The following is an 18950-nucleotide window of genomic DNA, read 5'->3' as shown; positions in this document are numbered from 1 at the left end:
AGTACTATCATAGGCCCTCGAATAAATAATTTCAGCTTAGTTCAAGTACTGGCTGGCATATAGTACCGGCATACATGAATGAGGCAATGGAAGTCGGTACTGCTAGTACCATTGCGACATCCTATTTCAACTGTGAGAGTGCAAAATGAAACAGCATCGTTAGTGCAAGAGTCCAAGTAAGGAAGAACTAGCACAATAAACGGCGTAGAAGTTATGAATACGTTGTTTATTCTATTCTATTTATACAAAAAATAAAATGGTATATTAATAGATTTCAACAAAACTCTATAATCTTTTATCAAAAAAATATAATTTAATATTTTTAATAAAGTATTATAGTTACATTAAATTTTATTATAGTTTTATTTTATTTTTTATTACAGATCGGCAAAATAGTTAAAACAGCATTTACAGTATTCTGGTACCGAAAAGTAAAAATTTATAAATTTTTCTTCATTGAATAGCGTAAAAGTGGATTATCTAAACACCTTTTATCATCTTACTCTTCACAGAACTGCAATAAGGAAATTGCCGTTCCTTCTTACAACGATTTCAGAGAAATGATAAAAGCGCGCTGTGTGATTATGCCATCCAAGTTTCCTTGTAACTGTGAGAAATCTTCCAAGTTTGGTGTCCGCCTAAATGTTTGTGCAAGGTGAATTCCAATGATTGCCGCTTTAAGACAAATCCTGTAACACGGGAAGTCCGTGGAATTATGCCATTAGATGGCAGTACCGTCGCTATCGCGCTAAAACTAACGCACTGCAGTAAAACCTGCTGCAGTTATCGAATTAGGTCTATCGGTGCATGGGCGGGCTGTCATGCCACCGGAGAGTCGCGTGGTTTGTGGCTCATCTATAACTAGGCTTTTGTTTTCTGAATTCACTGTGTGAACCGTTTGGGAACTTCAAAAACGCCCTCCCTTCCCTTTGCTTTCGTATGCTAGATGTCTATTTTAGTTTTGTAAGTAGTCAGGAAGTTCAACTTCCTGTTGTTCTTTTCAAGTGACGTTTCTTTCCAGGACAATGAGCAGCATATTGATTTCCTGCCGCTACATCTACCTAATTTTCCGTGACAATTTTTCGAATAATAACTTTAAATTTCAATACTTTGCAATAACATTGCTTTTTCTCAAGAATCGCTAACTTAGTACTAATGTTTTACATCTTATAATGTGTTTCAGATCTCGAAACCTATTAACGTTCCATATTTTCCAGAGTTTAAATCGTTTGCTACTTTCCCAAGTTTGAATGAATGTACTGATCGAAAAACTACACGAATATGTATGCATAGGTAGAAGATAGTGACGCAACACATTTGTTAAAAAAATAATAAATGCTATTTAAACAGATTGGCAGTAAAACAATAATTATATAATGAGAAACAATGAACGAATAAAAACTGAATAAATAAATAAATGAACGAAAGTTTGTAAAAGGCGCTATTTTTACGAGTAATTTTTCTCTAATAATTTATTCTTGACAAAAAAAAAGTACAAATAATTTAAATTGCGTAAAATGATTAAGCTAATGATACTGTCAAAATTAAATCATCATTTTATATGGGTATGAAATTTGGATTTATAATAGCAAAACCACCATAAATATATATATTTCCAATTATACAGCGATACCATTAAATATACACTTGCAATTATAATAGCTATCCCATGAAAAATATAATAAATAATCACTTAATTATATAGTCCAAAACTTTCTATATTTGGCTATAAAATATGGATGAATTCATAATATTTCCCATATAAATATGGCGATAATATAAAAATAAAAACAAACGTTGATATACCATTATTTATTCTATACTAATTATATCTTTAATAAACTATTTAAAAAAAATTTTCAACATTATAATAGTGAGATCGCAGTTCATATTTTTGAAATTATGAGAGCGATTTTTTGGTTCCCACTAATGGGACCTCAATAAAGGTCTAAACTGGTCTGGGTAGTGGCCCTTCCCATTATTCATAGCATAGTATACGTCCGATTATACACGTTGCATTATGGGATACGTACTAAGGCAAGTGATACGAAGTCATTAGCTTCTATATATAAGTAGCTCAGACATGAATATATTTCACACGCAAAACATTGTTTTGCTTCCTTGGGAAAAGGATTAAAACCAAGTACAGTATATAATTTCTTGGTATCTTTAACATACTCACATGCTCATTAATTATTATTGCTATTATTATTATTATTATTATTATTATTATTATTATTATTATTATTATTATTATTATTATTATTATTATTATTAAGAGAGACCTCCAGGGAGTCAGAGACTCATCGAGGGAGGCCACATACTACATACACCAGCTATCATACTTATTCTTGAATTCATTCACACTGCTTGCACTCGCAATCCAATGGCAATTCAATCCAATCCATTATACTTTGCGTATGTGCGTATATAATTTAAATATTCTTATATTTAATCTAAATCTCATCAATCTCCAATCATCATCAATCTACGAAAAAAATAGTTTCCAATACCATCATTTACCATAATGCCAGTTTTATTGTACATGGATTATATATATTTACAAATAGGTTCATTATTAATGTTTATTTTATTGTCATGAGCGACAAATAACAGTTTTCCATTATTGATTAAAAAAAAAAAAATATATATATATATATATATATATATGTAATGAAGTATTTGAAAACAAATATATCGGTGTAGATTCGTTTCGCAAGATATAATACGTATTTATTGATGCCTGTCTCTATCTATTCGTCTATCATTACATATCACGTGACTCTCTCTTACGAAAGGTTGTAAATCTCTCGTAAACCTCGCGCGGCAAGCTAAGAATTTAATTATCATTATTATTATTATTTTTTTTTTACTTAGTTCGGAACTCTGTCAAAGAGCCCAAACATAGAACTTTTTCAAGCCACTTCAACAAAGAGGGCAGTATCCTTGTGGTGAAATCTGTCTCCCAATTAAAGACAATCACAAGCTCCCATCCCACGGGTAAGGGGGTATTCGAACTCGCAAATTGGTGGTTGATTATTAAGTTCAAAAGCTTACATGAACTTCGGTTAGTGTTCAAACCATGTTCAGATTTATTATCGTTATAATTTAAATCTATATCGTTTTTAAATCTATAAATCTTTAATAAATATAAAATAAAATAAATATAAACACGATATTTTAGGGGCTCAAAACTCTAGTGGCCGATGTAAGCAACTTCAAATCAGTGGCTATTGTGTATTGTTAATTATCTGTAGTACTTTAAATGGTTAAGTATCTCCCGTCCTTTCTGTGCATAGTTCAATGCTTTTTTTTAAATCTCCCTCCTCTCTATACTCATTTCACTTTGAAAATATAATTTGAATTCCAAATTTACTTTAAATTCCATAATATATGTTTTATATTGTGAACAGCAACCTGTAGAATCGAACGTAACGTATGTTATCATAATTAAAATGACACGGAAACTTTGTTAAATCCGCTTTATCTCGTTCGCATTCCTTGCGAAAGACCAGTGTCATATTACGGATTTGTGCAGATAAAAGTCCTTCAGTTGTCGAGTGATTTCACTTGTAAATATGTTTCATGTGTAAGCAAAATTCTTTCGAAGTCAACGTAGAGAAAGGTATGTGACCTCAATATCATGTTGAAATGGGATAATTGTTAATTTCTCTGATATGCATGGAAGGTTGTTAGAAGGAATATTCTTTCCTACCTGTACGATTATGATAACGTGCATATTAGATTTAACGTGGGAGGTGCTGACGGGAACGGTCGTTTCAAAATGTTTTTTTTCTTTTTCTTTTGTAAAGAAATAACGACTTCAAATTAATAAAGAATAGGCAGAGCAATAATCAATGTCATTTAGAAATGAACAAGGACATAAACACTTAGAAATTAATAGTGTTTGTGTCCTTGTTCATTGCTAAATGGCTTATTGATCAATGCTCTGCCTATTCTTTCCCAGGCACTTGTTAGAAATTAACAGTGCTACGTGCCACTGACTTTTCATGTTCAAGAACATTTTTAAGAGGCCCTTTGAAAAAAGAAATACATTTAATACATTAATTTATTTCTTCTTTCGAATTTATGCCTGAAATAATTTCTTTCTTTAGATTGGTTCCCCCATTCTATCACTGTTCGAAATACAATACTGAAATTACATAAAGGTAATTAACTTTTGCACTTGATGATCTCAGATTGTTCTCGATGCATTCTTTAAATATTCAGCATTGAAAAGCAGGGTGCGAAAAAAAAAAAAAAAAAAGGTTCGCATAGTTTAATAGCTTCTGATAACCGAAAGTTGATGGTTACTACAAACCGAGATAAAATGCCCGCCTGTGTGAATGTGGCCTTGATGCATCCCGTTCTTCAGGTCAAGGAGAGTGTAGATCTTATTGCTTAAATTGCCATGTCTTAATCTTTGGACGGAACCCAAGATTTTCCGTCTCGTCGATCATACAAATGACAATTAACTTTTATTACAAAGCATATTTTCATGCGTTGTGGGAGTCGTACGCAACAGCATAATCACGTGACTCAGTACGTCATTGCAGTGTAATTGCGTACTCAACACGGAAACGACTTCAATAACCTGTTCGGCACTTCTTTTTTTTTTTTTTTTTTTTTTTTTTAACACCCTATAAACTCTGACCGCTGACCTCGTTTTATCATTGGCTCTTGATGGACGGAAATCAACGTGAAACATGAGTTCCCCCCGGTAGCCGTAGCGAGCCACCACATGTACTATCACGTGGATTTCTACTGCGTAATGGCTGCGTGTCGCGATTAGTGTAATATGATAACTACGAGAGGGCGTTATGTAAATAATGCGTTGTAAACTGTCCTCATTAGTGTTACGTCATGAAAAAAAAAAGTTTGTTTAGCTAGCTAGGTAAGGGGTCAGAAAAGACAGCAATTAGGGATTCTTTCTATACGAAACAATTTAGAAAATTTTCTAGTATATCCAAATCATAAAACTGTGCATTGTAGGTTTATAACATTACAATGCATGTTCAATACTAGCTATTAATATCGGTATACTCCACGTTTCGTATTTAGAGTAGTGCTTTCATCAGGAATTTATATTAATTTATGAGACCACTGCATCATAGAAAGAAAGTTAATAAAAATACTAAACATTTTAATCCTGCTACTTCTGTGACCTCTAGCAATCAGAGAGAGACAGACAGACAGACAGACAGAGAGAGAGAGAGAGAGAGAGAGAGAGAGAGAGAGAGAGAGAGAGCATGATTGTTTAGATAGATAAATGATGTTACAGATATAAAAGCAGTTTTACAAAATATTTAAAAAAATCCATATAAATACTAATAACCATAATCATACGAAATCGTTCGATGCTGAGGCTTTGGACTCCCTGGAGTATCAAATAATAATAATAAAGAATGGATGACCATTCAGATGACCTCAAGTATAGCATCATAAGCTGAAGCACTCTTGATATTAAACTTCAGGTCATCTGATTGATCATCCATCCTTTATTCTATGTGATTGGGATTATTAAATTAATGTTCTTAATTATTTATTTAGTCAGTTACTTTTTTTTTCATTTACCTCAGAGACTTTTTGCAAAATTGCAACATTCACAATCTATACCATCATATAATCCATATAATAAACTGAGTTTCTTTTATATTTTGAACACTAGAGGTAGCCAAGCAAAGATGTTTAACATTGCTTTGAATGTGATGGGGTAATTCTACTGGTGCAAATAAATTTAATATTAACTCCTGATGAGTGTACTGCTCTGAGTGCCGTGGAGTTTATAAGCCATAATAAATAGCTCTTACTCAATTAGGTGTTGCAGTTCTCATAAATCTCCAATATGAATTTTACCCAACATCTAATCTTATCACACACACCATTCTTAACACTTCATATCAGTTATCATACATATGATTTCACGTAGTATATTATTTCAAAATAAAGAGTAACAGGAAAGCTTTAAGTATTTAATGTTCTTCTTTTAAGAACAGTTAAACACTTTTATGTACATTTTTTATTAGAATTTTTTTCACACAAAGAATAAATTTAGGATTGATGATTTTTACTCTTCAAAAATCGTAGAAAAAACATTATATTATTCTATATTCTATTCTATTCCCTCAGCTATACAGCTGGTGGGGGTAGCTATATGATGCTACCATACTAGGGAAATGATTATGAACAAGGTGGTATTATATTATTAGAGAAAAAATAAATATGTACACAGCATATTTATACGCATTTATACACATTTTTATTTCATTTCAATTTTCACCTTAATTTAAATCAAAACTAATTTTTATTCAAATTCTTTTTTTTTTTTTTTTTTTTTTTTTTTTATGTGACGCCCACTCATGAAAGGTTGCAAACCTGAGTGCATATGCGTTGGTAAGAATTCTTTCTTTCTTTCTTTCTTTCTTTCTTTCTTTCTTTCTTTCTTTCTTTCTTTTTTTTTTCTTTAATTAATTTTTATAGTTATTTCTTCATGTTTACCTGGTCCGGAAACCATGCTGTAGATACTAAACAAGATTTTTTTTTTTTTTTTAATCAAGTCCCTTTGACTTCTATTATGCACGTTGATGATCTCCCAACGGGAATAGCAGAAAATTTTATTTATAGACGTGCTGTGTTACAGGCAAAATCTGGGACCACATCGTATCAAAAGGGTAATATTTCGAACACTGTTGATTTTTTTTTTTTTTTTTTTGTGGGGGTATTTCAATCCTTTTTTGCAACATTATATATTTTGAAATCAACAACTGGTCTGTCTCATAAGGAAGTGGCAAGGTTTTTCCTCTGGATACTCGACTTTTTCATCCAGCAAATTCGCCACGCGAACACACACACATCTACAGGCATATACTTATTGTTGGATAAGGAAGGCAACGAAAAAACCGTCTTATTCTATCATTACTCCCTGGTAAAAGTAGCATTGCTACCCTACCGATCATTAGGTTGAGGAGAGAAGAAGGGAAAGAATAGACATAATGAAAAAAAAATAAAATAAAATAAAAACAATGGATATGAAGGCGTTTATGATGACCAGATATGACTGTCCAGCCTTGGTTGATGTTATGTAAAACAAATGCCAACATGTGCACTTTCACATGACTAGCATTTGGCACACGTTCAGGACAGGAAACATCTTTTTAGTTTTGTATGGGATTAGGTAAGACATTGAGCTAGAAAAGGAAAAAAAAGCATCTAAATGGTACTGTATCATACGCGGGGTTCATACTTGTCGTCACATGGGAAAGTGGTTATTTTTAAAATCGCGACTGCAGCAGTAACATATCAGATAACAATGGGATATTCTCGATCCTTTGTAGGTGCATTTCGCAAACTACATAAGCAGCTATTAGATTCGCTTTATCTATTAGAAGGAAAGTTATCTGACTTTAGTTGAAGGAATTTTCATATTTAGTATTCAGAATCCTTAAAAAAATATGTTAAGCCCTTTCAATTTTTTGTTACAATTGGATCATTTGCAGAGGTAAATCCGTCGAAATGACATTATAATAACTTTGCTCTGGCTGAGGAGAATTCAGTGAAGAGATTGGGGATGCACACAAGAAGATGCCAGTGTGGCTCACTTTTGGTTTGAATTGGATCTTCCTTCCTTCCTTTCTTTTCCTTTCCCCCCACAAAATCGCACCTATGCGATTCATTGTGACCATCATGTACAAATTATTTTACAACTATCTGCCTGCTGGACAGATTTTCCTCAAAAGTTTTATTTGGAATCAGTAGAAAATAATCGATCAGTTCTAGTTTTTAGCATCATTGTGGATAATGGACTTTATAAAATTTGGGACTTTGAATATCCATAAAAAGAGATTCATGTGGTTCAGTTTTGGTTTTAATAGGAGTATTTTTATGTAAAAAATGGCTCGATCTGATTTATATAATTACTTTACTTGCTAGGTGAAATTTCGTATCTGAAATTGAGATCCAAAATTTGTCTCATTTCAAATTTAGTTACGATTAAACCATTTAAAATGATAAAATCAGAAGGAAAATTGTAATTTTTCTGATGTTCCCTGATTTTGTCATTTCGTTGGATAAGAGACAAAAAATTTCTTTTGATGATATATATTAAAAAAAAAAACGGAGTCGAAGTTTAATGAAACACATTATAATTTTGATCAGCTGGTTGGTTAGAATTCTTTAAATAATGCATATTTGTTCCAGAGGTCATTCTCACGGACGAAAATTGAGCTCTGAACAGTTTTAACATGTATTTTATGTAAATAATTACAGCCCCCCCTCCTTTTTTTTTCTTTTCTGAGCTATAAGTGAAAAGTGTTGATCCCCAAAACTATTAGAAATTATAATTATTTAGTACGCTTCGTTGCATTCATATTTATTGTTAAAGCAGTTTTAGGTTGGAAAATAGATCGATCACTGAAAAATGATTCTCATCCGTTTTAATAACATTTTCATTAACAAAAAAAAGATATAAATTTATTTATTTGTATTTATTTATTTATTTTGCTTACAATTGCTAAACAATTTGAAATCACAAGTTTAATTCCTTCCTAGGGAATGTCGCCGCAGCTCACTTGATCATGACGATGCCCTTTTGGTTAGGAAGCCATGGTTTCGAATCTCATCTAAGATTCGAATGACCTTAATAAAGGACTATAGCAAACGGTGAATGAGCAGATCTCATACTGTGGGAAAAGGCATTTTCAATTCGTAAAATTAGGTAAATCAGCCCAAAAATTCTCGATTTACAACAGACATAATTGCTTAGTTGTGTCTATTAAAAGTAAAATCATGCTACGGTATATAAGCTAAATACAGCTCTATAAAAAGGAAAACTATACGATAATAATGACGTCATTATAAAAATCCCACAACGAAATCAATACCTCTTATATATATAATCGTTTGCTATCTTCAAGTCTTAATATTATATGCATATAAGACGTCAGTCGTTAAGATATCTTTAAAAAAAATAAAAATATATTAATTATCCTTGACCTGTCGTATGTTTCTCTTAAAATAAATCCAACAAATTGTGACTTAGTTGTTATTATTCAGTACTGTTCCATAAAATCCTAAACTGGATTTTCTTTGATCCTAAATATTTTCTTTGATCAAATTTGATCACAGTATTTGAACAGAATGACAACCACTGGTCACCCGATGTACTGGAAGGATATTGTGTATTGCCTTTCGCATTTTTCCGTCAATGCAGAAAGAACTTTCATACCTTCATAATTGAATACCAGAATAAATGATTTCCATAATATTTACAGAGTTAGACATGAAATTAAACTCAGTGTTTGATAATATTTGTTCAACATTTCAGGGCTCTTGCTTGGCTTCTCTCAAGCGTGATAAATTGTCCTTTTATGTACCACAAGGAGACTTCTATGTTGCTAGAAATCAAGATCACAATTGCTTTTGTACGTAAAATCACCATTCCTGCACACTAACTTGATGTTTTCTTTCTCTCTCTTATTTGCGTTAGAAATGTATTTTAACAGGGCTGTCCAACGAGGGCCGTAAAAAAAAAAAAAAAAAAAAATTATCCGAGGGCCGAATAATAAATACAGTACATATGTTATATACATTGGAACAATATAGTGGTGTAAAAACACCAAATAAAATTACCAACATCGAGATTATCGATTAGTGATAGAATTAAAATATTTAATACGCATTGTTTCAAATTGTTATTTTATTTTTTTTCGCTCGTGTAAATCAAAACCTCACAGGCGGGCCTAACAAAATCGCACTGCGGGCCGCATCCGGCCCATGGACCGTGTTTTGGACAGCCCTGGTTTATATGATTATTTTACATTTATTAGAAATAATACTAAAACTTAAATTATACTGAAAAATGTTAAATAATTTGCTAAATATTTGAACTTTCTTTAATTTTCTAGAAATATTAAATTCGTCTTTTTATATTCTATAACAAATTAATATAATTAAAATCATTTTTGTAAACGTCCGTGGGTGGTCATGTATTGATAATTCTTCCTCTACATCTGCATAATCAGATCCCTTAGAATTTTCTTCAATCAGATGAAGAGGGAAGGACTAAGCCCATCAACAACAAAAAAAAAGTCGTTTGAAATAATAATCTAACCAGATAGATGCTAATATTGTTTTATTTTATTAGTGTACGGATGTTTTCAGAATTTAGCTAACAATCCGCAGCGAAGGGTGGTGAAATAAGATACCCGAGCTAGTGCGTTCAGTCAACATCATCATCATCTTTCTTCAGTACGGATGAATATTTTTCCCTTTTGGTCGATCTTTTGCATCTCTCTACCATAAATGTTCATCGCATCTTGCATCTCATCTTACGGCTAGTCTACCTGGTTAATTTGTTCTTGGTGTTCATTCTGTTATTCTCATTGTGCTTTCAATGCGTAGCCATATAAGATCTCAAAACTAGAATGTTGATTTAACGAAAAGTAAGACATATATGTTTACTATCTAAATCAGAGGTCTCCAAACGTTTCACCGTGAAGGCCACATTGAGTACTTCAGCACTGTTCAGCGGGCAGTAGTAATAAAAAACTCTAGAACTAGATATATGAGCTTTATTGAAAGCAGATAAAAACTGATTACAGAAGAGTATGTGAGAATAAATTATCGTATATTAATGACGACGAACACTATCAGCAAATTTTTGCTAGTCGTTAGTTTTTCAACCGAATATACATCGACAATTTACATGTAACTTTTTTTTTTAATTTCGTATAACTTCGAGTTCTTTGTCAATGAATACAGATCGGGAAATTTTGTTTTTATTTCGTTTTTTGCTCGTTAGTTCATTTTAACCGTGTTTTACCGACTTTTTTAAGTGTTCTTATTTCGTGCGACATAAATTTTTTTTGTTGATAAAAAATTTTATTCGGATGTAACTTTTTTATTTCGTTTTGAATTCTTTAGAATTTTTTTTCTTCAATAGTCCATTTTAACCGACCTTTTACAGTCAGAAAGACCGTAACTTGGATTTCGGTTACTTTTTGCTATTCGGGAATATATTTTGAACACAATTTTAATTAATGCATTTGAAATCTATCAACATCCCGTTTTTTGTTTTTTTTTGTTGTTGTTGTTTTTTTTGCGGATTCTTATTGAAAAATTAGTCCAATTGGCGGGCCGGATAAAATCATATCGCGTGCTGCATCTGAACCGTGGGCCGTAGTTTGGAGACCCCTGATCTAAATCAACGATTAATCCCAGATCAAAAGTAGAAACGTTTTAAGTAGTCAATACCTTTCATTTTAAAAAATATATATTTACATTTACGATATATACAGTATCTTGAAATGAAAATTCATGAAAGCTAAATTATGTACAAATACAGTTCAAATAGGTATATGTACGTTTACAAACATTATTTTAGACATTATTTTGTATTGTATCGCACGGTTGCGTGGAGCGATACATAGGGCGAATCGACAGCTGGAGCGTTTGTAAAAATGTTTAAAAAGCGTACCAACTAATAAACGGCAAAAGAAAAATAAGAGTATGATCGTGAGTGTAAACAAAATGAAAGAGCTAGTATTGTACGGAGATTCTTTAGTAAGAGGTGTGACAGATGAGAGTTTGACAAAATCGTACCAATCTGGTGCGAACATTAAGGATATAAGCGAGTCTATTAGAATGAAAAATCAGAGGGTGAAAGAATTGATAGTAGTAGCAGGAACGAATGATTTGAAAGGAGACAAAAATGGCTATGAGAGAGGATTTGAAGGAATTCCTTGAGGTAGCAAAAGAGAAGAGTGAGAGAGTTAGGATGGTGAGTCTGTTTACCGCGGTATGACAATGAAGAGTATAGAAGAAGGGCCATAATTGCTAATGACTTTATGCGCGGATTATGCAGGAGGAGTGGTGTGGAATTTGTGGACGTGTGGAGTGAGTTAGATGGGCGAAAAGATTTATATAAGATGGATGGTTTACATTTGAATGAATTTGGTGTACGGAGACTTGAAAAGGTGTTGAATGAAGTGTAAGTGTACAGAACCAAGGAAACTAGAGTTATTGAGGGGGGGGGAAGTAGATATGCAGACTTTAGGGAGACAGTTGAGGGTATAAATGTGTGTAATATACCCGAGCGAGTACGAAGGACAACAAATCAGAATGGGATTCTGATTAATTCTGGTTAGTATAAGGCATCAAAATAGGGATGGGACAAATGGGCTTCTGCAATTCATGTATACTAATGCCAGAGCATTCGGAACAAGAAGAAAGAATTTTTGGCCTTGGTTGGCACATCCAGGCCATGGGTTATTGGCATTAGTGAAACATTGCTGACAGAAGATGATATAGCTAGTGGGATTGAATGTGAGGGGTATAGTGTGTTCAGGAGTGACAGGGAGAATAAAGTGGGGAGGAGTGTTATTGATGATAGCTGATGAGCTGCAGCCAAGGAGAATAGAAGCGGAACTGCAGGATAGAGAAAAGAGCACATTTGAGGCTATTTGGTGTGAAATTGCGGCTAGCAGAACCAAATAGACAATTCGGTGCTGCTATAGACCAGGTATGGAAAAGATGGTGGAGATAGTATGCATAAACAAATAGAAGAAATGAGCATAAGAAGGGTAATTATTATGGGAGATTTCAACTATGGTAACATTGACTGGATGGAGGAGAGGATACATGGGAGGAAGGAATTGGATTTTATGCGGTTATTAAGGGATAACTATCTACGACAACATGTAATAAAAATACTAGGGGTCAGAGAGAGTGCTTGACCTAGTAATTGCATCTGAGAATTTGGCTGTAACGAATATGACCACGTTGCCACCAATTGGTGAGAGTGATCATAGGGTCTTGACTTGGGAGGTGGCTAAAGGTGTGGAATTTACAATTAAGACAGGGTACATATGGAATTATCGGGCTGGTAAGTATGACAAGCTTAGGAGTTTGATTGGATCAGTGCCATGGCATGTACAACCTCAAGGGCTGGATGTTGATAGTGCATGGGAGGCAGTTAAGAAGTGTTTGCATGAAGCAATGGCTGACTATACCTAGAGTATACCTAGAGTCCGAATAATAAATCAAGTAGGGGTTAAATGGTGAATAACACCATTAAGCTTGAGCTGCAAAAAAAAAGAAATTCCCTCCACAGTTGGAGGGAATTTAAGGAGAAAGGTGACCAGCAGGCACATGAACGGTATAAAGCGCAACGAGTGTGGTAAGAAAAGCAAAAGCGGATTATGAAAGAACATTAGCCATACAGGCTAAAGAGAATCCCAAGCAGTTTTTTCGATATGTTGCAAGTAAAAGAAAAATGTATACGGCAGAATGATTTTAAAGAATGCCGATGGAAGGGAGGTAACCGAATCAGGTGATATAATTGAATTACTGAGCGGACACTTTGGCAAGAGTATATCATCCAGGTGGTGACATTGCAGGAATGAAAGAACCAACAGCTTATACGGGAATTGTGGTGAATGAAGTGGAGATGAATAGTCTATTACAAAACTTCAATGTCAATACATCTGTGGGATTGGATGGTATACCAGCTCATGTCGTACGTGAAGCGGCTAAAGAATTGTCAGTACCCTTGACCATTTTGTTTAATTTGAGTCTCGGGTCTGGGTTTGTCCCAAGAGGGTGTAAAGATGGGAAAATAGTTCCACTGCACAAAGGAGACCCCCAAGACTGTTGTTGTAAATTACCGACCGATCAGCATATCAGTAATCGTTGTCAAGGTCTTGGAGAAAATAGCCAAGAGGAAAATACAGGAGTGAATAGATGAAAATGGGATACTGTATGGGGGACAGCATGGTTTTGTGAAGGGTAGATCATGGCTCAGTAACTTGCTCACGTTTTATAACACAGTGACGACTGAACTGGATAAGGGTAATGGGTTTACAGTGATTCTACTGGACCTTGCTAAGGCCTTTGACAGGATACCAGATGGAATTCTAATCAGTAAACTGCAGCATATGGGGATGGATAGGAGGGTGGTTGATGGAGAGATATCAGAGAGTGGTTTATTCAGGAGTAGAGTCCAAAAGACGGCCTGTGACTACTGGTGTGCTGCAGGATTCTGTTCTTGGACCAGTACTGTTCAATTTGTTCATTAACGATATGGGGAAGGATCTGAGAGGAATTGTTCATTTGTTTGCTGTTAATGCAAAGTTGGGTAGAACAATAGTGAATGCACAGGATGTCAAAATTTTGCAGGATGATTTGGATAGTTTGGAGGACTGGGATAAGGAGAATGGATGTCAATTTAATGTGACAAAATGTAAGATTATGCATTTTGGGGTGAAAAGATTAGCAGCAATATATCACATCGATGGAACTGTACTACAGGAGATTGACGAGGCCAGGGATTTGGGAGTGTTGGTGGATAGGGAGTTGAATTTTAGGGGGCACATCGCAAAAGTGGCTAAATCAGCTCATCAAATCACTTGGTTGCTGAAAAATATTTTAACAAGCAGAGACAAACAGGTTATTGTTCCTCTGTATCGAGCCTTGATAAGACCTCATCTAGACTACTGTGACCAGATATGGGCGCCAGGGTTTCTTCTTGATGGGGAGGAGGTGGAGAGGATCCAGAGACGAGTTACCAAGATGATAGCAGGTCTATGGAATGAACCTTATGAGAACAGGTTGAAGATTTGTGGATTGCAGAAATTGGTTGATAGGCGGAAAAGGGGTGATATGATTGAGACATTCAAATTACTGAAGGGTTTCTGTAAGATTAATTCAGAAAATTTTTTGAGAATTGGACTGGTGGTGGGAGGACTAGGGGCCATACATGGAAGCTGGGCTAGAGTGTGGTTAGCAAGGGTGTTAGAGCTAGGTTTCTTACTTGGAGACTGGTGAAATAGTGGAATGAGCAGAACCTGTTGTGTGTGCAATGACTGTAAATGAGTTCAAGGCGAAGTATGATAGATACTGTGTGAATGTCGAACAGTTGTTCTTGACATGATGTTAGGGCATCCCTCGATGAATCTATGGACTCCTTGGAGTTGCCGTAATAATAATAATAATAATAATAATAATAATAATAATAATAATAATAATAATAATAATAAAACTCTCTCATCAAACTCATCAAACTACACTATTCATTTTGACCGAGAACTTCTAAACACAGAATTACCAGTGAGAATTTTAAGCATACTTTTCTCTAATAGCCTGTTTTGTTCTTCAAAGAAGACCAATACGTAAGTTAAAATGATGCATTTGTTTATCAGATGGAACACCAATTTTTAAAGGAGGCAATACAAGGAGTAAAACAAGTTATGCTGCTTCCAGTGCTATATTGCATTCTTTCTTTTCTTCCAGATAAAATGCGTATAAGAAACTGGAAGCATAGATATTCTCCTACATATAGAAAGATGCTTTGGAACATGTCTCACAGAAGAAGCTGAAAAGGACGTTTGAAGAAGGTGGATGGATTAAGTACGCACAATTTCACGCATATCTCAATCATCCTGATAATACTCTTGCAAAATTCTGATTTGGAACTGTTACGAAATACTTCTCCAAAGAACGTTTTGCAGAGCAACATGCAAAATTTTCAGGCCATATGAATTTACAGGCCATATGAAGCAATTTTTAGCATACCACAGCTTTCTAGACCACTTTCTAGACATCTAGTAATAAATTTAGAAGTTTGCATGACGTCTGTGTAAAATTAACTTGCCTTACCACCTTAGATTAGCTATTCTCGCATGTTCTTGAATATTAATAATATCAAGTTTTTTTTTTTAGTGTCTTAACTTTTAATACTATTCTTTCAATGATATCTTCTGTTCACAATTTTCCTCAGAAAACTGTTATACCTGCAGTCTCTAGCCTTTGATCAATTGTTTTTTTAGTGCATTAATTTAGGATATAACATCGCCTGAAACAACAACAAATAACCGTAAATAAAAATGAAAATCAAAGATTTTAAACAAACTTTTCAGTATTTATTTATTATTTTTATTTATTTTATTTAGTTTTATAATAATTATTATTATTGTTATTATTTTCCAGGCCATCTTTTACTCCAAAATAAATTCATTATGTATCTTCGGAACTGTTTAAAATAATGAATCACAAAAGTGGTACAAATTTTTCGCCTTTATTTCATAACATGATCCTGACAGATGAATGGCTATGACCTTGCCAAACACCTGATTTCTATTCAGGTGTTTGGCATCAAACATCTGAATGGCTCATCTTTCTCATTTGTACCATTTGCGCACTGTGGCATTTTTAAACAACTTTGCCCTTGGCTTAATACAAGTCTTTTCGAGATCTAGAAAACTTAAATACAGTTTTTTTTTTTTTTTTTTATTCCCAGGATTTATCAACTAACTGTCTTAAATTAATTGAGAAATTATCTTTAGAACCACTATTTGGTCTTAACCTAAATTTCACTTCCAAAATTTTTCTTAGCCTCTTCTAAAAATATACTTCCATGATTCTTACCTGGAACCATCAGGAAACTTATGTATAATTCTCATGTTTAGTTTTTATTTCTCTTTATTTTCTATTTCTTATGGGTACTATGGGGGACTACTCCAATTATATTGAATTCAACCAGAAGAGTAAGCCTTGTGTGTTGCGCAAGTATTTCCGCTCTAAAATCTTTTATATCTTAACATGTAGCATCATTTCTATTAGAACATAATCTTTTGCAACAGTCTTTCCAAATTTCAGATTTCTCTCTTCCTTATCTTCAATCTTTGCACCACCTATATTATTTTTGATTTCTTTAACAGTTCTCCTTCCCCCATTTCCAAACTTTATCAATATCCACCAGAACATTTTGTCATCTTCCTGTTATTTATCTTCTGTATTCTTCCCAAAGTCTTTCGTAAATTTTGTTTGCACACATAAATTGCTTTCCTAAATTTCTCTGCATATTCTCTAAGGAGGTATTCTGTGTTACCATCCAACGACTTTCCCTATGTATTTTTTTTTCTTTTCTTGGATTGGCTGGCCTGATCTTTATTTTTTTAAATTTGGCGTGAAGTTCTTATTTTTCTCTTTGCAGACAACTGCATCGCATGATTCCCATGTGTGAGTCAGTTAGCGTTTTCTTTAGTTTACTCAGTTTACTTTATCCACAATAATATTTATATATTTGTCGCCAGTTCATACTTCAGAGTTGTTCGAGTTATTCATTGTTATCTGCTCAACACCGAGTAGTAGTTACTTCTAGTTCAAATTCATCAATCTGAAGACATCTCTGTTGACAATAACATCAATACAACTTGTCTTATTTTGTGTGTGTTCTCTCCAAGTGGATTTATGCACATCTTTGTATTAGAACAGGGTGTTCATAATGAAAACTTTTGAATAGAAATCCGTGTTGTTTTCTTCAAATTTTTTCATATTATTCATGTTGGTTTGTTATTAATTTTCTTCTCTACTGTTGAGATATCCAACAAGAACCAACTTTCTTATCCAGCTTCTTTAATGACTCAAAAATTTCTCCACTTCTTCTTAGTAGAACCTTCTTGTATCATAAGTATGTGTCTCATTATCTAATTTCCATTTTGATATTTACCAGGATGACGCTACTTAAAACTGCTTGCAATTCAAGAAGTTTATCTTCGTATTTAGTATTAAATGCTATAATACTCTTTCCTATTCCTAATCCTTACTGTCCGAATAAGACACCTTCATCTCTTAGCAACAATCTTATCTGTTTTTGTCTCTATTTCGATAACGCTAATTATACAGTTTGCAAGATTTCTGTTTTCAAATGCATATTCTTTAACATATCATGAAGTTAGAAGCTCCTAGTAGCTTTTCAGTAAGAGTCTGTTGTATTTCAATGTGATATAAAACAAGAGCTACATAATAATAATAATGTACTGATAGTAGGAATTTTTTTTATTAATCGGTAATGGTATACTAAAAAAATAATAAAACCAACTAGTAGTCATATCTAATTTATGTTAGGTTGTTTTCTCTTCTAACATTTAGTTATGCTTTATTCTTTCTTAATATCTTGGCATTTTATTCTAAGATATTAGAATAAAATGTTTATTTTCTAATGTACTATTAAGGACTAATAAATATTTCCTTAATACCGTACCATTTGTTTAGTTGTAAAGTAACAATTTAACAAAATAATAATGTGCCACTTTCTTCCTAAAATTTAGGAACTCACTGGACAACCCCCTCCATATCCAATTAGTGAGGACACATCGGTCCTGATATAGTTTTTTATTTATTATTTGTTAGATATTTTCTATAGAAAGCATTTTCCGATTTTTATTTATTTTAATTTCATATTTATAATTTTATACAGATATACATTTAGATTTCTTAGCTCACTATGTTTACTGTTTGGTAATAGTACTCTAGTACATTTTGTAGGTTATGATTCATATCGCAATAAATCTAAATACTTTGTTTTGTAATATTTAAATATAAATCACCAATAAATGCATTTTAGTTTTCTTTCAGTATGACACCGATGCATATCTTAAACACTGATGAATTTTTGCGTCGGATCTTATTCTCCTTTCCTGAATAATGGCTAACGCTTTTCTTTATAAGCGAAAAACGCAAGAAGAACTAATAGAATTCTGCAAAGAGCACTTAACCCAGTTTCCGACATCAGTAATAGAAGTTTTAGCAAAAGAATGTTGTAGATAGCGTCATTACTAAAATGTTCAATCATCTCTATGGTTTCCTTTGGTCATATCTTTTTCCGTCATCCAGCCAGCATCAATTGAATACGGTGTTGCCAGGTGGAGACAATTACCCCGCAGTGTTCAATAAAATCGAGTTTTCTTTTGATTCTCTGGACTTTATTTCAAGTACCTTTTATCACGATATCGTGTTCGTATTGTACAGTTTGAAGTATATTTTTTTTTTCTTTGCGTCATTTTATAGTATGACATTATATGTCGAAATAATAGGTAATCCCATCAAAATGTTTTTTCTTTTCTTTTTTTTTCAATAATAATTAATTCCTATTCTTTAAAAGATCTTAGCAATAA

General features: G+C 33.3%; 1 long non-coding RNA gene across 1 annotated transcript; it reads left to right on the top strand.

Annotated features, from left to right (window-relative positions):
* The first annotated feature begins 817 nt into the window (after positions 1-817).
* Positions 818-18655, top strand: LOC150093893 (uncharacterized). Its single transcript, XR_016550345.1, has 3 exons — positions 818-963; positions 8548-8713; positions 18412-18655. It is a non-coding gene; the product is annotated as an uncharacterized LOC150093893 (long non-coding RNA).
* Positions 18656-18950: the final 295 nt, after the last annotated feature.

This window comes from Typopeltis vanoorti, chromosome 23 (genome assembly GCF_054136105.1).
Source record: "Typopeltis vanoorti isolate ZY-2024b chromosome 23, IOZ_Tvanoo_1.0, whole genome shotgun sequence".
Lineage (NCBI taxonomy): Eukaryota > Metazoa > Arthropoda > Arachnida > Uropygi > Thelyphonidae > Typopeltis > Typopeltis vanoorti.
This window is presented reverse-complemented; position numbering and strand designations above follow the sequence as displayed.